A 19,011-nucleotide genomic window follows, 5' to 3' on the forward strand; every position below is an offset into this window, starting at 1 on the left:
AGTCGCTGGATAAAGGGCAGGTACAAAAAAACAACATGTTTTACATAGTTCCTTTAACACAGTAAAACGCTTCACCGACGTGAGATCAGATAAAATTTGACACCGAGGTATATAGGAGATAAGAACATAAGAAATAGGAGGAAGAGGAGGCCATATGGGCCCTCGAGCCTGCTCCGCCATTCAATAAGATCATGGCTGATCCGATCATGGACTCAGCTCCATGATACTAGGCCAGAAGACAAAAAGAGGTAGGTTTTAAGGAGCGTCTTAATGGAGGCAAGAGAGAGATAGAGATGTGGAGAGGTTTAGGGAGGAAATTTCAGGGCTTGGGGCCTAGGCAGCTGAAGCCATGGTCACACAAGCTCTGGAATGCACAAAAGGCCAGAATTGGAGGAATGCAGAGATTTTGGAGGGCTGTGGAAGGATACGGAGACAGGAAGGGTGAGGCCGTGGAGAGATTTGAATGGTCTTAAACAGAGTGCCTCGAAACAGAATGTTTAAGTTGAGAATTTGGAGAGAGTGGAAGTTTCTGCTAAGTACTGGGTGAGTACTAGCTGTAAAAAGTGAAATTTAGTTTAACAATTTGGACTAAACTTAGGACTTTATAAACTGTAGTTAATAGAAACTGCCTGTTGGTGGCAGTTAACTGTCAGCTAACTGTAAGTGTTTGCCTTGAATAGGTTCTAATTACTGTCAGCAGGGAGCCGAGTCAGTAACTTGTAACTTCCCTCGGGAGCCGGCGTCTCACAACGTGAGCCATCTCCGGGAAATCCCTTCTGTGCCTTTTCATTCTGCACACAGAGAATTCCTGTACGGGCTGCTCTTGCACACCCTCCATTTTTGTCATCCCCATCCGGACACGCCATGGCGCGCCATCTTGCTGTCCGGAGGAGGCGGGGGTCCCCAATGGAGTGCACTCGACGCGAGAGTCCTCCCTTTATCTATTGGGGACTTGGCCTGGAGGCTGTTGCACGGGGCAGTAAGGTTTTAAGTCAGTTCACGGACTCCCATGAAAACCACATGTGTCAAATGTGAAAAGTTGCAGCCCCTCTTGCATTATTTGAAGGGGCTGCTCCTCAATTTCTGGCTGCACTTCAGTCCCACACCTCCTGATCTTTGGGCACCCTGTGCGGAGGGGAGCGGGCAGGTCGGAAGAACCTACTCGTGGGACTGCTCCTGGGCCTGGCCAAGGTGGCCATTAACAGGCCCAGGCAGTCGAAGGGGTCGCTCGGCCCGACTGCCTGCCTTTCTTCCGCGGCCCGGATGTTCCTGGAGCTGGAGCAGCGGTGTCCACCGGCACACTCGAGTTCCTGCCGCGACTGGTGGGCACCGGAGGGACGGGAGTGCATCATCACAACCGGGAACACAGTTTAAGTTGGATTTATTAAGGCTCCTTTCAATTTGGTTTCAATGTACAGTCTTTACTTGTTGTGCCCCTTTAAAAATGTGGCACACGGTTAACTTTTTTAAATCGTCAATTAGCCTAAAATGAAACGGTCAGCACTTGACACTTGATGTAGCAGCAGCGGGTTGTGTTTCTGCTGCCTGTACAGAGGAGAGAGTCTCTCTCTCTCTCTCTGTGAGAGGAGCAGGAAGAGGTCTCGCTACTGCTTTTGCTTCTACGTTTAGAGGCCAGAGTCTCCCTGAGAGAGAGGAGGAAGAGGTCTCGCTACTGCTTTTGCTTCTACGTTTAGAGGTCAGAGTCTCCCTGAGAGAGAGGAGGAAGAGGTCTCGCTACTGCTACTGTTGTGTTGAGGTGCCGGGCAAGAGGAGAGCTCAAGAAACACCAGAAGGGGAGCAATTCAACCACTGCCTCCCTGAATTGCTCTCCGTTTTGGGAGAGGGGAGAAGGAACTACAACACAATAGAAACAACATCATCTGTGTGGAAGGAGGGAGAGCCAAAATCTACAACGACAGGAGGGTGCTTTGGTGCATTCCAACAAGAGAGCGTTACTTGTCGGTGGGGAGAGGAAAGACCATCGTGGTGTGTGTGTGTGTGTGTGTGTAACAGTGACAATGTATGGGGGAGTGAGCGTGGATTAAAACCAAAATGTCCCAATTCTCCGAGTGCTGTTGCTCCTGATTGCGGTGGGGCGGGAGGGGGGTGCATGAGGCTTATGCCGGGATCACAGATTGTTTTTAAGGTTTTTTTTTTAATCTGCTGATAAGTAGGAGATGTCTCTGTTCGCGCTGAGGATGAATATTATATTTAACACACTGGGCTGGATTTTAGGCGCTTCTGTTTTGGGGGCGAAAACGGAGGCGGGGCGGGAAAGTTCGCGGCCGGGAATAGTTTGCGCTTTGGGAAGGAAGTTTGGGCATCTGGGCTCTCGTGGTGTGAGGATGGGAAACTCCCGAACTAAAGTGCCAGGCCGTGTGCGCTCCGAGAGAGAGGGGGCGGGGGGCCTTAAAAATAACCCACACACAAACATTCCCACACTGCCCACGCCCCCACAACACAAATCGCTGAAAAATTAAAAGAACAAAGACTCGCGCTTACCTGCGGGGTGCTATACCTCCCTCCCTGCCGCCGGCGATGCCGGACTGCTCCGGTTTCTCGGGCGGGTGATCGCGGGCGCACTTCCGGGCGGACAGGTTGGGTTCGAGTCCGAACTCCCGCCGGTGTCGCGGCCAGAGGCGTTGCACCCCCGGCGCAGCTCTTCCCGCCGGTGGTGCTCCGCGCCGCGGCAAAACTCGAGCCGAGGATCGCGGCGGGACGCAGGAGACCACACCGCCGCCTTTCACACCGCTCCGGGGCGCGACCCGCGGCACAAAGCACCGGGAAATCCAGCCCACTGAATTTGGAAATAGTAAATGAGATCCCGAAAGCAATTGTTCGAAGGCATTCTATGTATATTTTCAAATCGGTAAAGTTGAAATACAAACACTTGGCCATAACCTTCTGTGTGCTATCTTAGTCGGGCATTAACCTGTTTTAAAAGGACCAGTGCCACAGCAAAATACTGCGGATGGCAGTTCACCGACCTGAAACGTTAATCCTGTTTCCCCCTCCACAAATGCTGCCTGACCTGCTGAGTATTTCCAGCACTTTCTGTCTTTGTATTAAAGGGGTTAACATTTGCTGATACACAGCGAAAGCATTTGTGCCTTCACTCCAGCGACTGGAAAACATGCCCCTTTTAAGACGTCAGCTGCACACCTTTCCACTTCACTCACCATCTTCTTGTGTTTCCTGCCTCCAGTTCTGATGAATTCCTACGTTAAGGAGTGGCGCAGCAAAGTCGATCTGCTCAGTTTGAGGTCTACCCTAACAATTTTCAGTTTGGAGCTGCGATATTGCACCGAACCTCCGGTGTGGATTTGTAGCCCCAGTCACTATTGAACAGCTGAGCACCGAATCAATGAATACCTTGGGGAACCGGTGTCGTCACAGGTCACGGGTTGCTTTAATAGCAGTCTGTTCAGCTGAGCAAAGAGCTGTGACCTTTCCATTTATATCTCCAGCTGGGGTATAATGAGTTTACACTGTTTGATGAATGGCGAGGCACAACTTGAAGGCTTGGAATAACGAAGGACTTTTGAGTTGGTATAATCAGAATTCATCAATTATCAGTGCCAGCTATTTTTGATCTGTCACAGCGACCTAACTTCTTTCCTGCTGCAAATTGGTCTTTTTCAATCATAGTACTCCAACGGAAATGTAGTCAGAATAAGAACATAAGGATTCGGAGCAGAAGCAGGCCATATGGCCCCCTGCTCCGCCGTTCAATTAGACCATGGGCTGGATTTATCCGGTGATGTCTGCCTCGGTTTTCACCCCGGACGGGAGGCAATGGCGGTGGTGAGCTGTTCCGGGCGGGCGGACAGCTTCCAGCGCCTCGCGGGGGTTTTCGGGGCCGGTAACGACGGGGCGTGGAGCATTTTCGCCCGGGAGAAGCGATCCTGTGTGCAACGCCCCCCCGCTGGTTGCGACACCGGCTCAATTTTTGACTCCCGCCCGACCCGTAGCGCCCCGCAGCGCCCCCTGCTGGGACCGCCTGGGAAAGCGGGCAGTCCGACCTGTAGCGGCTGCAGTGAGGTCAGTATTGTCGCCCGCGGGTAAGTGTGATTCTTTTTTGCTCCTTTTGCAGTTTATGATGTGGTGGCGTGGGCCACGTGGTGGGAATTTTTTTTGGTGAGGTTTTTATTCAGGTTTTTTTCTCCCCCCCAGGCCTCTCTCGGAGCGCTCCGAGGCCGACTGTTTAGCTCGGGATTTTCCCGTGCTCAGCCAGCCTAGCGCCCTGAGAGAGGTGTGTAACATCTCCCTTAGCGCTCTGCCCCACACTCGGGGCCCAGCTGCCCAATTTTGCGACTGAGGCGCAAACTGTTCCCGGCCGCAAACTTTACCGCCCCGCCGCCATTGCCGTCCCGAAATCAGCAACGCCGAAAATCCTGCCCGATCGGCGGATCTTCAACCTCACCTCCACCAATCCCCATATCCCTTGATTCCCCCTCGAGTCCAAAAATCTATCGATCTCAGCGTTGAATATATTCAGAGACTCAGCATCCACAGCCCTCTGGGGCAGAGAATTGTAAAAAACTACAACAGTTCTCAGCATTTCTCTAGGAAATACTCTCACCAATTTAAAATTTAATTAAAATGACTTAAAATAGATGTGGGAGATGGCACAGAAATTCAATGTGAAATAAATCGCAGAATATCCAGGAGCAACCTCATCTCCAAATACTATCGCACTGTAAGTAATAATAAGCCGCAACTATCATCACGTTGCTAATTGGTTGACTTGAAAATAGACTATTTCCCCAGGTTCTGGATTGACTCTGCTCAACGGTATAGAATGCATCTCAAGATGTTATTAGCATCAGAGTGTTCAATGATCCAGTAATACAAGTAGAATACTGACTAGCAAAATGTCACATATGCTTTTTATCCCACATTTGAAGACGGATCTACATAATACGCTCAGTGTTACCAATAGGTCCTATCAATAGTGTCAGCTGTGGCTCAGTGAGCAGCACTCTCGCTTCGAAAGGTTACAGTGGGTTCAAGTCCCACTCCAGGGACTGAAGCACACACATCCAGGCTGACACTCCCCGTGCAGTGCTGAGGGAGCGCCGCACTGTCGGAGGTGCCGTCTTTCAGATGAGACGTTAAACCGAGGCCCCGTCTGCTCTCTCGGGTGGACGTAAAAGATCCCGTGCCACTATTTCGAAGAAGAGCAGGGGAGTTATCCCCGGTGTCCTGGGGCCAATATTTATCCCTCAATCAACATCACAAAAACAGATTATCTGGGTCATTATCATATTGCTGTTTGTGGGAGCTTGCTTTGCACAAATTGGCTGCCGCGTTTCCCACATTACAACAGTGACCACACTCCAAAGGTACTTCATTGGCTGTAAAGCGCTTTGAGACCTTCGGTGGTTGTGAAAGGCGCTATATAAATCCAAGTATTTCTTCTTTTTATCAGAGTCAAATCATTGACATTAACACCATTTCTCTACTTTTAATGAATAGATTTTTCCAGTCTTTGTTTTTTTGCAATTGTAGGTAGTTAGGGTAAATGCAAATGGGAAATGTTCCCCAACTATGTCTGGGTTGGCTTTCTATGAAATTACTTTGCTCTGTGGCAGAGTAGTGGGGCCGAAATTCAGGGTGCGTTTAAGGCCTGTTACCACGGCGAAGTCGAGTGGCTGCCATGTTGCAGTACATTGGCCGCCCCGACCCAAATTCAGCTCGGGGACTTTTCGGCCTGTCCGCACTTCCACCCCGCTACTACCGACCACCGCAAGCACGCCATCAAAGCACGCACCGCCGATCTCCCGCAGCTCCATTGAAATCCACCTCAAATTTACTTTAAAAATCCACGAGCTGCTGGAAGGTGCCCCAGACAGCTTTCTCTGTCGGTGCAACTTGTCTGCTCTCCCTCTGCCCTGGCGGTGCGGCGTCCATTAAAGGCGAGGGCCGAATGCCGCGGCCGGCATCTTTTTTTTTTTGCCGGCCGAGTTCCATGTCCGCCGGATTACAGTTTTCGGCCGGGGCCTGGCACCCCCCCCCTTGGCCCGGCCGAAACCCTCCCTGGCGGCTCAGTGGACCGATGTTGCTGAACGCCAAAGGCCCGCCCCTTTAAGTGAAGCGGAGAGGCGCGGTGACGCGCACGCGTTGTGATGTCTCCGCCGCTGAGTGACAACGACGGAGAATCGACCCCGCCTCACCCTCCGCCCCTCACCCGGACTTTTGCCGCACTTCCGCCTCCGTTCTGACCGACTTCCGGTCCGACGCGGAAAAAGGTTTTAAAGTGGAGGAAAACGCTCGGGAGACTGCCACATCACACCCGGCGGTAAAAACAGGGGACAAATTGTGAGGTGCACCAGCTTTCTGGTGTGCCTGAATTTCGGCTCCAGTGTGTAGATAGCCAACACGTGGCTCGTTGCATTGTCATTAATTTTTGTCCCGCTCACGATTAAGGAGCTCTCCTCAATCTGATGGCGTTTGGAACCTTGTATCCTTCCTGAGGTACTGGTGGAGACGAAATGCACCAAGTGTCAAGAATAGTACGATGGAGAGAATGTGAACGGCACTGGGAAAAGCTCTGTCTCCTGTATCATCGACCCATTGTTTGCTGTGATATGTATCTGTTGGATATTGCTTGCTAAGGACAATCTTCAATGCGATTGCTTTTTCACCAAGCAAAGACCCAGCTAATGCTCTACAGTCTTCTCTTCACCGAGCCTTTGAGTAGCACAGAATACAAGCTCCACAACCATTTGAGACTGTGCTCGCCGACCTACATTGGCTCCCGGTCCGGCAACGCCTCCATTTTTAAATTCTCTTCCTGTTTTCAAATCCCTCCATGGCCTCGTCCCTCCCTATCTCTGTAACCTCCAACAGCCCCACAACCCTCTGAGATCTCTGCGCTCCTCCAATTCTGGCCTCTTGCGTATACCCGATTTTAATCGCTCAACCATTGGTGGCCGTGCCTTCAGCTGCCGAGGCCCCAAGCTCTGGAATTCTCTCCCTAAACCTCTCCGCCTCTCTCTCCTTTAAGACGCTCCTTAAAACCTACCTCTTTGACCAAGCATTTGGTCACCTGTCCTAATTTCTCCATACATGGCTCGGTGTCAAATGTTTTATCACGCTCCTGTGAAGCACTTTGGAACATTTTACTACACTAAAGGCCCGATATAAATTGGCTAAAATGTTTGCAAGAATTTTGTATTGTTTTTGTTTTGGTTTATATAGCCATTCCATTTATATAGAAGCAGGATTTGTTATCATATTGTTGCTATATCTTTTCACTTGCATGTATACGCAACTTACGGTTAATTCAGGGGTAATTGTTAAAGCTGGCAACACTAAACCATATACAGCAGAGATTAAGGTTCATGAGAGACTCTATCTTGTGAAAACAGCCTGGTCGGGAATTTGAGAGAAGATTTGCGGGAGTGGGGGTGTACCTTAAACTCCTGTCACCACTTTCCATATCTCTTCTTCTTGGGCAGTCCCTCGGAGTCGAGGATGACTTGCTTCGACATTAACGCGAGTTCTCAGGTGACTGATGAGTCCAATGGGGGACCTCCAGTCTCTGTCACAGGTGGGGCAGACGGTGGTTGGAGGGACGGGTGGGTGGGGGGCTTGGGTTGCCGTGCGCTCCTTCCGCTGTTTGCGCTTGGTCTCCATGTGCTCCCGGCAAAGAGGCTCGATGCTCCTCCTCCACTGTGAGCGGTCTTGGGCCAGGGACTCCCAGGTGTTGGTGGGGATGTTACATTTTTTTCAAGGAGGCTTTGAGGGTGTCCTTGTAACGTTTCCTCTGCCCACCTGGGGCTCATTTGCCGTATCGGAGCTCCGAGTAGAGCGCTTGCTTTGGGAGTCTTGTGTCGGGCATGCGGATTTTGTGGCCCGTCCAGCGGAGCTGATCGAGCGTGGTCAGTGCTTCGATGCTGGGGATGTTGGCCTGAGCGAGAACACTGACGTTGATGCGTCTATCCTGCCAATGGATTTGCAGGATCTTGCGGAGGCAGCGATGGTGGTGCTTCTCCAGTGTTTTGAGATGCCTGCTGTACATAGTCCATGTCTCTGAAGCATATAGGAGGGCGGGTATCACTACTACTCTGTAGACCATGAGCTTGGTGCCGGGTTTGAGGTCCTGGTCTTCAAACACTCTCTTCCTCAGGTGCCACTCAAAGAAGAGCAGGGAGTTTTCCAGGTGCCTTGGCCAACATCCATCCTGCAACCAACAACGCAACAAGCAGTATAACTAGGCCTTCATCTCATTACTGTAAGTGAGATTTTTAAAGTGGTGAAATGGATCTTGCATTTAATCTGAAACAATCACACCACTTCAGAACAATTTAATTGCATGTGAAGTGCATTGAATTGTTTTTGAGGCAGAAAATTACTTGCCTGCCTTCCAAGTCTTTGTTGAGCATGTAACAATCACTGATCCGTGATCTGCAGTTTATCCAAAGACCAAGAACTGAAGCTGAACTTTGGGCTAATTCACTGGGACAATCTGACCATTGCAAGCCACCTTTCTCGCCCTCCTCTGTGAAGCTCCAGTTTGAAGTGGTGCAAGCAGTAATAGAATTCGGTTGTGTATGATGACTGCAGGTCATCACAGCTTCTGACAAGTTTCTGACATTTAATAATTGGATTCTTTTATGACTCTTTTATAAAGCGCTGCTGGCAAAAGCAATTTGCTTTCCATCAATTTTATTCATAGTTTAAATAAAAGCAGAAGCTCTTTATCTAAAAGCATTCTGTCAGCTTTTATTATATTGGTTATGCCACTGTGGCCTTACACGGGCGTGCGATAATGAATAGTTGTCTCCGTTTTCAGTGATCCAGAAGTCGTCCTCCCATGTTTGGGTTAAAAGGGAAAAGGAGGCGTGTGTCCGCTGGTAGGCAAGTCCTTGCACGAGGCGTTATCTTATCGCAATCTTGTCCGAGGTGATAGACTAACAGCTCGGTCTTCAATTGATGATGACAGTGGCTGGAGGTAATTGCGCACAAATTGGAGGAGACATTGTAGTGGGGGCTGTGCAGCGTTTCCCACGCAAAATTGTGCAGAGGTAATGGAGTGCCAAGGGACAGGCAGGCAGTGCGTTATCCTTTCAATTCGGGGACGGCACTTCCTTCAGATTCAGCGTTCGTTTTCCTCAGAGCCCATCTCTGCATAAACCTCCAAATGTCCGTACATTCGCGCAAAAGACACGTCGTAAGTTGCGACCGTCACAGACTGAGACACGATGGGGTAAGTGTTAGTCTCGGGCGGTATCACGCCGTTGCCCGTTGCGCCGCCCCGCCTGACCGGCATTGGTGGAATTCAGTATCTGACGCGGTGTGTAACAGTCGGCTGAACCGATGGCGGTTTGCGCTGTCGCCCAAGACAGGTCTCCACCCTGCTGTCCTGCTACAACTGTACAGGGTATTGGTGAGGCCACACCTGGAGTACTGCGTACAGTTTTGGTCTCTGTATTTAAGGAGGGATATGCTTGCATTGGAGGCAGTTCAGAGAAGGTTCACTCGGTTGATTCCTGAGATGAGGGGGTTGTCTTGAAAGGTTGAGCAAGTTGGGCCTCTACTCATTGGAGTTCAGAAGAATGAAACATATAATATTCTGAGGGGGCTTGACAGGGTAGATGCAGAGAGGATGTTTCCCCTTGTGGGGGAATCTTGAACTAGGGGGGTAGTTTCAGAGTAAGGGGTTGCCCATTTAAGACAGAGATGAATTTCTTCTTTTAGAAGGTCGTGAATTTTTAGAATTCTCCACCCCAGAGAGCTGTGAAAGGGCAATAGTGTTTGTGGGAAGTCCTCAGGAGTGTATCAGTGTTTGCGGGGAGTCCCCGGGAGTGTGTCAGTGTTTGCGGGGAATCCCCAGCCGTGTATCAGTGTTTGTGGGGAATACCCGAGAGTGTATCAGTATTTGCGGGGAGTCCCCACATTTGTTTTTCTTGGCCTATATGATAAATGTCCAGTCTCTTCCCCCAACACCAATTGGCGAGAGATTGACGATCCGATGGGCTCAATCTTCTCATTCAGCTCTCTGCTCTTCCGTAGCTTGTGATGCATGAGGAATGAGCATAGAAAGAACTTGTCTCGTTTAGTGCCTTTAATGAGCTCAGACAGTTCCAGCACTTCACAGCCAATGAAGTATGTTTTTGAAGTGTAGTGACAACGTAGGAAAATGTGGCAGAAAACTTACCACAAATGACCAGATAATAAGAACATAAGAAATAGGAGCAGGAGTCGGTCATTCGGCCCCTCAAGCTTGACAGTCAATAAGATCACAGTTGATCTGATCTTGGACTCAGCTCCACTTCCCTGCCCGCTCCCCATAATCCTTCACTCCCTTATCGTTCAAAAATCTGTCCATCTCCACCTTAAATATATTCAGTGACCCAGCCTCCACAGCTCTCTGGGGCTGAGAATTCCATAGATTTACAACCCACTCTCGTGAAGTTGATTGAGGGATAAATATTGGCCAGGACACCGGGGATAACTCCCCCGCTCTTCTTCGCAATAGTGCCGTGGGATCTTACATGTCACCCTGAGAGGGCAGACGGGGCCTCGGTTTAACGTCTCACCCAAAAGACAGCACCTCCGACAGTGCGGCACTCCCTCAGCACTGCACTGGGAGTGTCGGCCCAGATTATGCGCTCAAGTGATGAACCCAGTTAGATCCAAGGGACAAACATCGCAATTCTTGAGTGTGAGCAAAACGCGAGGGAAATCTGGACCCAATAAAGCAAATGACACTCCGTTTTTTTTTTAAACAGTATAATTAAAGTGTATTACTAAAGAATTGAGAATTCGTCTTTTCACATGATTCCTTGAGGCTAATCATTAGTAAAATATATGTTCAGACATCCTGGTTCCAAACTTTCTCAAAATCTGTGGTGCCTGACAAAATACTTGTGTCATTCGGAGAATTTCTCACAAAAGTTCCTCCGGTCTTGTCTCGTCGAACTGGAAATAACTCTCTGTGGATCTGGGGAATCCCAGCTGTATTCATCTCATAGGCAGTCCCTCAAAATGAGGATGACTTGCTTCCATGCCAAAAAGGGATGAGTTCACAGGTGTTTCTATGAAGGACCTGAACTACATCCTGAAGGGTGGAAGATGCCTGTGGGTGGTTTTTTTTAACGTGGGGTGGCCGTTGCACACCAGCCACCACACAGGCTCGACAGAGCTAGGTCTTGGTCCAGTGGCAAGGGTTAACCAGGACGACTGGAGACCTGCTCTGCTGCACGGACCCAGTGCGCACACATATCGCACAGTGTGGGCTGGGCCCGTGCTGCCCCTGGGCCCCTGGCCCCGAACTCACACCTCCCCTGGGCCCCGATCACGTCCCGCCATAGTCACTCGCCACTCCTGCTGTACCTACCCACGCTCCAATCACCGATCGATAGCATTTAAGGGGAGGCTGGATAAACATATGAGGGAGAAGGGAATATGCTGATAGATTTAGATGAGGAAAGACGGGAGGAGGCTCGAGTGAAGCATAAACACCGGCATGGACTGGTTGGGCCGAATGGCCTGTTTCTGTGCCGTATGTCCTACGCAAATGCTGTCAAAGCTACTGTCTTGCAATTTAAATCTTTCTAAATCACTGATTGGACCTCAGTTAGAGAATTGTGTCCAATTCTGGGCACCACACTTTTGATTGGACAGCATGGCCTTGGAGAGGGTGCAGAGGGGATTCACTGGAATGGTAGCAGTGAAGAGGGGTTTCAGTTATCTGGCGAAGCTGGGCTGTTCTCCTTCGAGCAACGAAGGTTGAAGGGAAATTTGATCAAGGTGTTCAAAATTATACAGGATTTTGATATAGGTCGGGAGGACCTGTTTCCAGTGGCAGGAGGGTTGGTAACCAGAGGGACACAGATTTAAAATAATCGGCAGAAAGGCCAGGGTGAGATGAGAATTTGTTTTTACGCAGCGAGTTATGATGATCGGGAACGTACTGCCTGAAAGGGCGGTGGAAGCAGATTCAGTCGTAACTTTTAAAAGGGAATTGGATACATACTTGAAAAAGAAAAAATTGCAGATGAGACGTTAAACCAAGGCCCCGTCTGCTCTCTCAGGTGGCCGTAAAAGATCCCGTGGCACTATTTCGAAGAAGAGCAGGGGAGTTATCCTGGGGCCAATATTTATCCCTCAATCAACATAGCAAAGAAACAGATTTTCTGGTCATTGTCACATTTGTGGGAGCTTGCTGTGTGCATATTGGCTGCTACGTTTGCCACATTACAACAGTGACTACACTCCAAAAGTACTTCATTGGCTGTAAAGCGCTTTGAGACATCCGATGGTTGTGAAAAATGCTATATACATGTACGTCTGTCTATCTATCTAGTATGGTCTCCTAATCTGAGGAAGGACGTTCTTGCTATTGAGGGAGTGCAGACTGATTCCTGGGATGGCTGGACTGACATATGAGGAGAGACTGGATCAACTGGGCCTTTATACACTGGAGTTTAGAAGGATGAGAGGGGATCTCATAGAAATATATAAGACCGAGATGAGGAGAAACTTCTTCACTCAGAGTTGTTAACCTGTGGAATTCCCTGCCGCAGAGAGTTGTTGATGCCAGTCCATTGGATGTATTCAAGAGGGAGTTAGATATGGCCCTTACGGCTAAAGGGATCAAGGGGTATGGAGAGAAAGCAGGAAAGGGGTACTGAGGGAATGATCAGCCATGATCTTATTGAATGGTGGTGCAGGCTCGAAGGACCGAATGGCCTACTCCTGCACCTATTTTCTATGTTTCTATGTGTGGGAATTTTAAACCAAAGGATTTAAGTTGCCCTAATTTTTAGCCACAGCCACATCACCATTGCAGGAGTACATTACGTACAGAGTAACAGTCAAGTTGGGCAGGTAGAAGAATTTCATGTAATTCGGGAGCGCAGAAATTGCAAGATCAGTCTTGGGTGAGAATCTGACCTATTCTGACGGGATGAAAGGATTACCTCTCTGCTGGCTTTAAGAGTCTTAAGTGAAATGAATTTGAACAGTCATCTCTGCTCTGGAGAAATAATGTCAACACCTTAAATCTGCCCAGAATTCGGCAATAATTGGAATTAAATTGATGGTCTCAATCTAAAAGCCCGGCTGTAGGAAATGGAGGTGTCACACTGGTTTAATATTAAACGTTCCACTAAGATTTGGGGTTAAGATACATTCTTAAGATAGAATAGTTGGAGTTTCTTTCTGCATCTAACGCGTGCTGCTTTACTTAACCTTGGGATTGTTTACTGCAACAGTAAGAAGAAAGACTTGCATTTATATAGCGCCTTCCACGACCACCGGACGACTCTGCACTTTACAGCCAATGAAGTACTTTTGGAGTGTAGTCACTGTTGTAATGTGGGAAACGCAGCAGCCAATTTGTGCACAGCAAGCTCCCACAAACAGCAATGTGATAATGACCAGATAATCTGTTTTTGTGATGCTGGTCGAGGGATAACTATTGGCCCCAGGACACCGGGGAGAACTCGAAATAGTGCCGCGGGATCTTTTACGACCACCTGTGGGGCCTCAGTTTAACGTTTCATCCGAAAGACGGCACCTCCGACAGTGCGGCACTCCCTCGGCACTGCACTGGAGTGTCGGCCTGGATTTTTGTGCTCAGATCTCTGGAGTGGGACTTGAACCCACAACCCTCTAACTCACTGAGCCACAGCTGACACTCCAAGTGCGTGTGAAAAGAGAGCATGATAATAAACTTGTCCTGCAGTGACCCTGTAAATGGACACGAGAATTCAGCTCTCAGGGGACAGTGGTCAGTGACAGTGTTCCTGATTCAGGAATGTACCAGTGCCACTTGCCAAAGAATGTGACAACTTGATGGGGAGTTGGAGTGGCCAGCCAGAGAGAGGTGCACAACTAGTGCATCTTTCAAATCCCTCCATGGCCTCGCCCCTCCCTATCTCTGTAATCTCCTCCAGCCCCACAACCCCCCCGAGATGTCTGCGCTCCCCTAATTCTGCCCTCTTGATCATCGCTGATTATAATCGCTCAACCATCGGTGGCCGTGCCTTCTGTTGCCTGGGCCCCAAGCTCTGGAGCTCCCTCCCTAAACCTCTCCGCCTCTCTTACCTCTCTGTCCTCCTTCAAGACGCCCCTTAAAACCTACCTCTTTGACCAAGCTGTGCTAATTTCTACTTGTGTGGCTCGGTGTCAAATTTTTAGCGCGTAATACTCCTGTGAAGCGCCTTGAGACGTTTCACTACGTTAAAGGTGCTATCATCATCAGAGGCAGTCCCTCGGAATCGAGGAAGACTTGCTTCCACTCTTAAAATGAGTCCTCAGGTGACTGAACAGTCCAATACGAGAGCCACAGTCCCTGTCACAGGTGGGACAGATAGTTATTGAGGGAAGGGGTGGGTGGGACTGGTTTGCCGCACGCTCTTTCCGCTGCCTGCGCTGGATTTCTGCACGCTCTCGGCAATGTTGTTGTAGTGGTGTGGAGGGGAACTGAAGATTCATAGCTGGAGTTGATGGTTACAGACGGGAAAAGGAGAGAGTATAAACAATGTGGGGGAGGGGGGAGGAAAGCCGTGCATGGGATTGGTCACATGTGAGCACATTACGCTTGTCCAGCTTGCTTAAGCATCTGACTGTACAATGAAATTGGATTTTCCTCCCCAGTTGATCCTGAAGTGGTTACCAGCACTGCACAAATCAGGGAATTCTTTTGGCGTAGAACTGAGACAAAAATGTTCCTTCTTTCCTGGGGATAAGCTGTGTTTTCCCCATCAGAAATCCAAAAATTTTGACTTACAATAAGCAGAATCCCAGATATCCGTTGGCATGAGCATTGGGAGCGGCTCCTTGTGTTTTCAAGAGGGGTCTCTCTTCTCGTTTGCTGCAAGCTTCTATCCACAGACTATTCGACCATGGGGAAGATCACAACCAAAAGCTCTGCGCTGCCCTCACTTAACATCTGCACACAAGATCCAGGACAGTACCTAATGATTGGGGACCTTGAAACGTGGCTGATTTTCCCCTCTCTTGCTTGGGCATGTGAGAGCAGTAATACCACACCTACCCACCGACTCAATACAGTCGAGGGATTGATCCTGAAACATTCCGCACCTCAGTGCTGTACTGGGCACTGGACTCCTACTGTTAATGTAAGGTGTATGATTGGCGGTGGGAGCAGAAATACTCGCACCTTAGGTATAGGTGGAAAGGGGCCTTTGGTTCTCAGTTTCTCGTCAAATATCAGAGATATTCGCACACGTTCGACATTTCCTTCAATGGAGTTGCCTGAATCCAGGATGGGATCAGATAGTGTTCTGTAATTGTTGCTCAATTTCTCGAGGCACTTAGCTCCTGGATCAGACTCTTGAACCATTGCTCAGATCGTAACGTCAGAACTTAGTGTGGAGTAGATGGAGCCTTCTGCATCCAGAGTCGATGTGTAACTAGGAACAGGAGGAGGCCATTAGCCCCTCGAGCTTGTTCCGCCATTCAATGAGATCATGGCTGATCTGCGACCTAACTCCATATAGCTGCCTTTGGCCCATATCCCTTAATACCTTTGGTCCAATCTCCAATTTAAAATGTTAATAATTGATCCGGCTTCAATTGCCGTTTGTGGAAGAGTTCCAAACTGCTACCACCCTTTGTGTGTAGAAGTGTTTCCTAATTTCACTCCTGAAAGGTCTGGCTCTAATTTTTAAACTATGCCCCCTAGTCCCAGACTCCCCCAACCAGCAGGAATGGTTTCACCCTATCTTGCCTGAACCTGCCTCCTCCTTCCACTTCCCTCAGTTGTTGAGTCCGTGCTCTAAGGAATGTCCAGTTCCTTGAGAAAGACATGAATCCGTATTATTAATATCTGCAGTACCCTCGATCCCCTTTCCCTACCGAAGGTGTCCATTGACCCCGAATCAACGACCGTTTCTGGGAATCTGTTCCATCGTCTGGATCAGTTCCTATGGAGTGGAGGGTAGCCAATGTAACCCCACTTTTTAAAAAAGGAGGGAGAGAGAAAACAGGGAATTATAGACCGGTCAGCCTGACATCGGTAGTGGGTAAAATGATGGAATCAATTATTAAGGATGTCATAGCAGTGCATTTGGAAAGAGGTAATATGATAGGTCCAAGTCAGCATGGATTTGTGAAAGGGAAATCATGCTTGACAAATCTTCTGGAATTTTTTGAGGATGTTTCCAGTAGAGTGGACAAGGGAGAACCAGTTGATGTGGTATATTTGGACTTTCAGAAGGCTTTCGACAAGGTCCCACACAAGAGATTAATGTGCAAAGTTAAAGCACATGGGATTGGGGGTAGTGTGCTGATATGGATTGAGAACTGGTTGTCAGACAGGAAGCAAAGAGTAGGAGTAAATGGGGACTTTTCAGAATGGCAGGCAGTGACTAGTGGGGTACCGCAAGGTTCTGTGCTGGGGCCCCAGCTGTTTACACTGTACATTAATGATTTAGACGAGGGGATTAAATGTAGTATCTCCAAATTTGCGAATGACACTAAGTTGGGTGGCAGTGTGAGCTGCAAGGAGGATTCTATGAGGCTGCAGAGCGACTTGGATAGGTTAGGTGAGTGGGCAAATGCATGGCAGATGAAGTATAATGTGGATAAATGTGAGGTTATCCACTTTGGTGGTAAAAACAGAGAGACAGACTATTATCTGAATGGTGACAGATTAGGAAAAGGGGAGGTGCAAAGAGACCTGGGTGTCATGGTACATCAGTCATTGAAGGTTGGCATGCAGGTACAGCAGGCGGTTAAGAAAGCAAATGGCTTGTTGGCCTTCGTAGCGAGGGGATTTGAGTACAGGGGCAGGGAGGTGTTGCTACAATTGTACAGGGCCTTGGTGAGGCCACACCTGGAGTATTGTGTACAGTTTTGGTCTCCTAACCTGAGGAAGGACATTCTTGCTATTGAGGGAGTGCAGCGAAGGTTCACCAGACTGATTCCCGGGATGGCGGGACTGACCTATCAAGAAAGACTGGATCAACTGGGCTTGTATTCACTGGAGTTCAGAAGAATGAGAGGGGACCTCATAGAAACGTTTAAAAGTCTGACGGGGTTAGACAGGTTAGATGCAGGAAGAATGTTCCCAATGTTGGGGAAGTCCAGAACCAGGGGACACAGTCTAAGGATAAGGGGGAAGCCATTTAGGACCGAGATGAGGAGGAATTTCTTCACCCAGAGAGTGGTGAACCTGTGGAATTCTCTACCACAGAAAGTTGTTGAGGCCAATTCACTAAATATATTCAAAAAGGAATTAGATGAAGTCCTTACTACTAGGGGAATCAAGGGGTATGGTGAGAAAGCAGGAATGGGGTACTGAAGTTGCATGTTCAGCCATGAACTCATTGAATGGCGGTGCAGGCTAGAAGGGCCGAATGGCCTACTCCTGCACCTATTTTCTATGTTTCTATCGTCCTGTGAGGGGGCGGTGATGGAACACAAAGATTCTTTCTAACTTTGCTTGAAATTTCTCCTTGTGTCTCTGTTTCTTCCCCTCATTGTCCGATTAACTAGTTTGCTTACTTCATACTTATCAAGAATTTTGACAGCATCCAGGACAAAGCAGCCCACTTGATCGGCTCCCCATCCACCACCTTCAACACTCACTCCCTCCACCACCGGCGCACCATGGCTGCAGTGTGTACCATCTACAAGATGCACTGCAGAAACTCACCAAGGCTTCTTCGGCAGCACCTCCCAAACCCGCGACCTCTACCACCTAGAAGGACAAGGGCAGCAGGCGCATGGGAACACCACCACCTCCACGTTCCCCTCCCAGTCACACACCATCCTGACTTGGAAATATATCGGCCGTTCCTTCATCGTCGCTGGGTTACAATCCTGGAACTCCCTCCCTAACAGCACTGTGGGAGCACCTTCACCACACGGACTGCAGCGGTTCAAGAAGGCGGCTCACCACCACCTTCTCGAGGGCAATTAGGGATGGGCAATAAATGCCGGCCTTGCCAGCGACGCCCACATCCCAGGAACAAATAAAAAAAATATAATCTGTGCCGTTCATTCCCTGTTCTGTGTCTTTAATCCAGCAAAAATAAGTTTAGTCACTTGATGCTTTCTTAACATGAAGACTGTCCAAAATGGGAACATCAAACAGTGAAGTAAATATGTGTGGCTCTGAGTTTTATTGGTACATGATAGCAAAAAATGAGAGATGCGAGCTAAAATTCCATGAACGTGTATGTCTATAATCCGATGGTGCCTCGTGTACTCTGTGTTCTGCCGATATTAACTTTGTGTTTCATTGTTCTTCAGGCAACAGATAATGACATCGGAAGCTATGGAACTGTCAGTTATTTTTTCAGTGATGAATCTGACAGGTAGGAACTGGCTCTGGATGTTGGGCGTTTCAGAATCTGCGCGTGTGTGGTCTGTCGGTCAGTATTGCAAACCGTAAAATTGATAATGTCTCACAATCAATTGCAGACTCTGTGATGAGTTACCTCTCCGATTCAGTTCCCGTTTGTGCCACTAACACGTTTGCTAAACTAAGGAACAGTATGGACTTATCCTGGCTTCCTTCCTGTCTATCAGCATGGCCGGACCCAGTGTCATCATCATAGGCGGCCCTTCGCATCGAGGATGACTTGCTTCCACGCCGAAAAGGGATGAGTTCACAGGTGTTGCAATGATATTCCGGATCCCAAACTACATCCTGAAGGGTGGAAGATGCCTGTGCGTGGATTTTTTTAACGTGGGGTGGCCGTTGCACACCAGCCACCACACGGGCTCGACAGAGCGAGGTCTTGGTCCAGTGGCAAGGGTTAACCAGGACGACTGGAGACCAGCTCTGCTGCACGGACCCAGTGCGCTCACACATCGCACAGTGTGGACTGGGCCCGTACTGCCCCTGGGCCCTCGGCTCTTCTGGGCCCCGAACGCTCGCCGCTCCTGGGCCCCGATCACAACCCTCTACGAACTCTCGCCGCTCCTTCGCCCCGGCCTCGCCGCTCCTGCCCACACTGCAGTCAGCCGTCGCCCTCCTGCAGCAGCAAGCGCTGCTCCCTGCAGTGGTATGCCGTTGCACGC

The sequence above is a fragment of the Pristiophorus japonicus genome, chromosome 22 (genome assembly GCF_044704955.1).
Source record: "Pristiophorus japonicus isolate sPriJap1 chromosome 22, sPriJap1.hap1, whole genome shotgun sequence".
Lineage (NCBI taxonomy): Eukaryota > Metazoa > Chordata > Chondrichthyes > Pristiophoridae > Pristiophorus > Pristiophorus japonicus.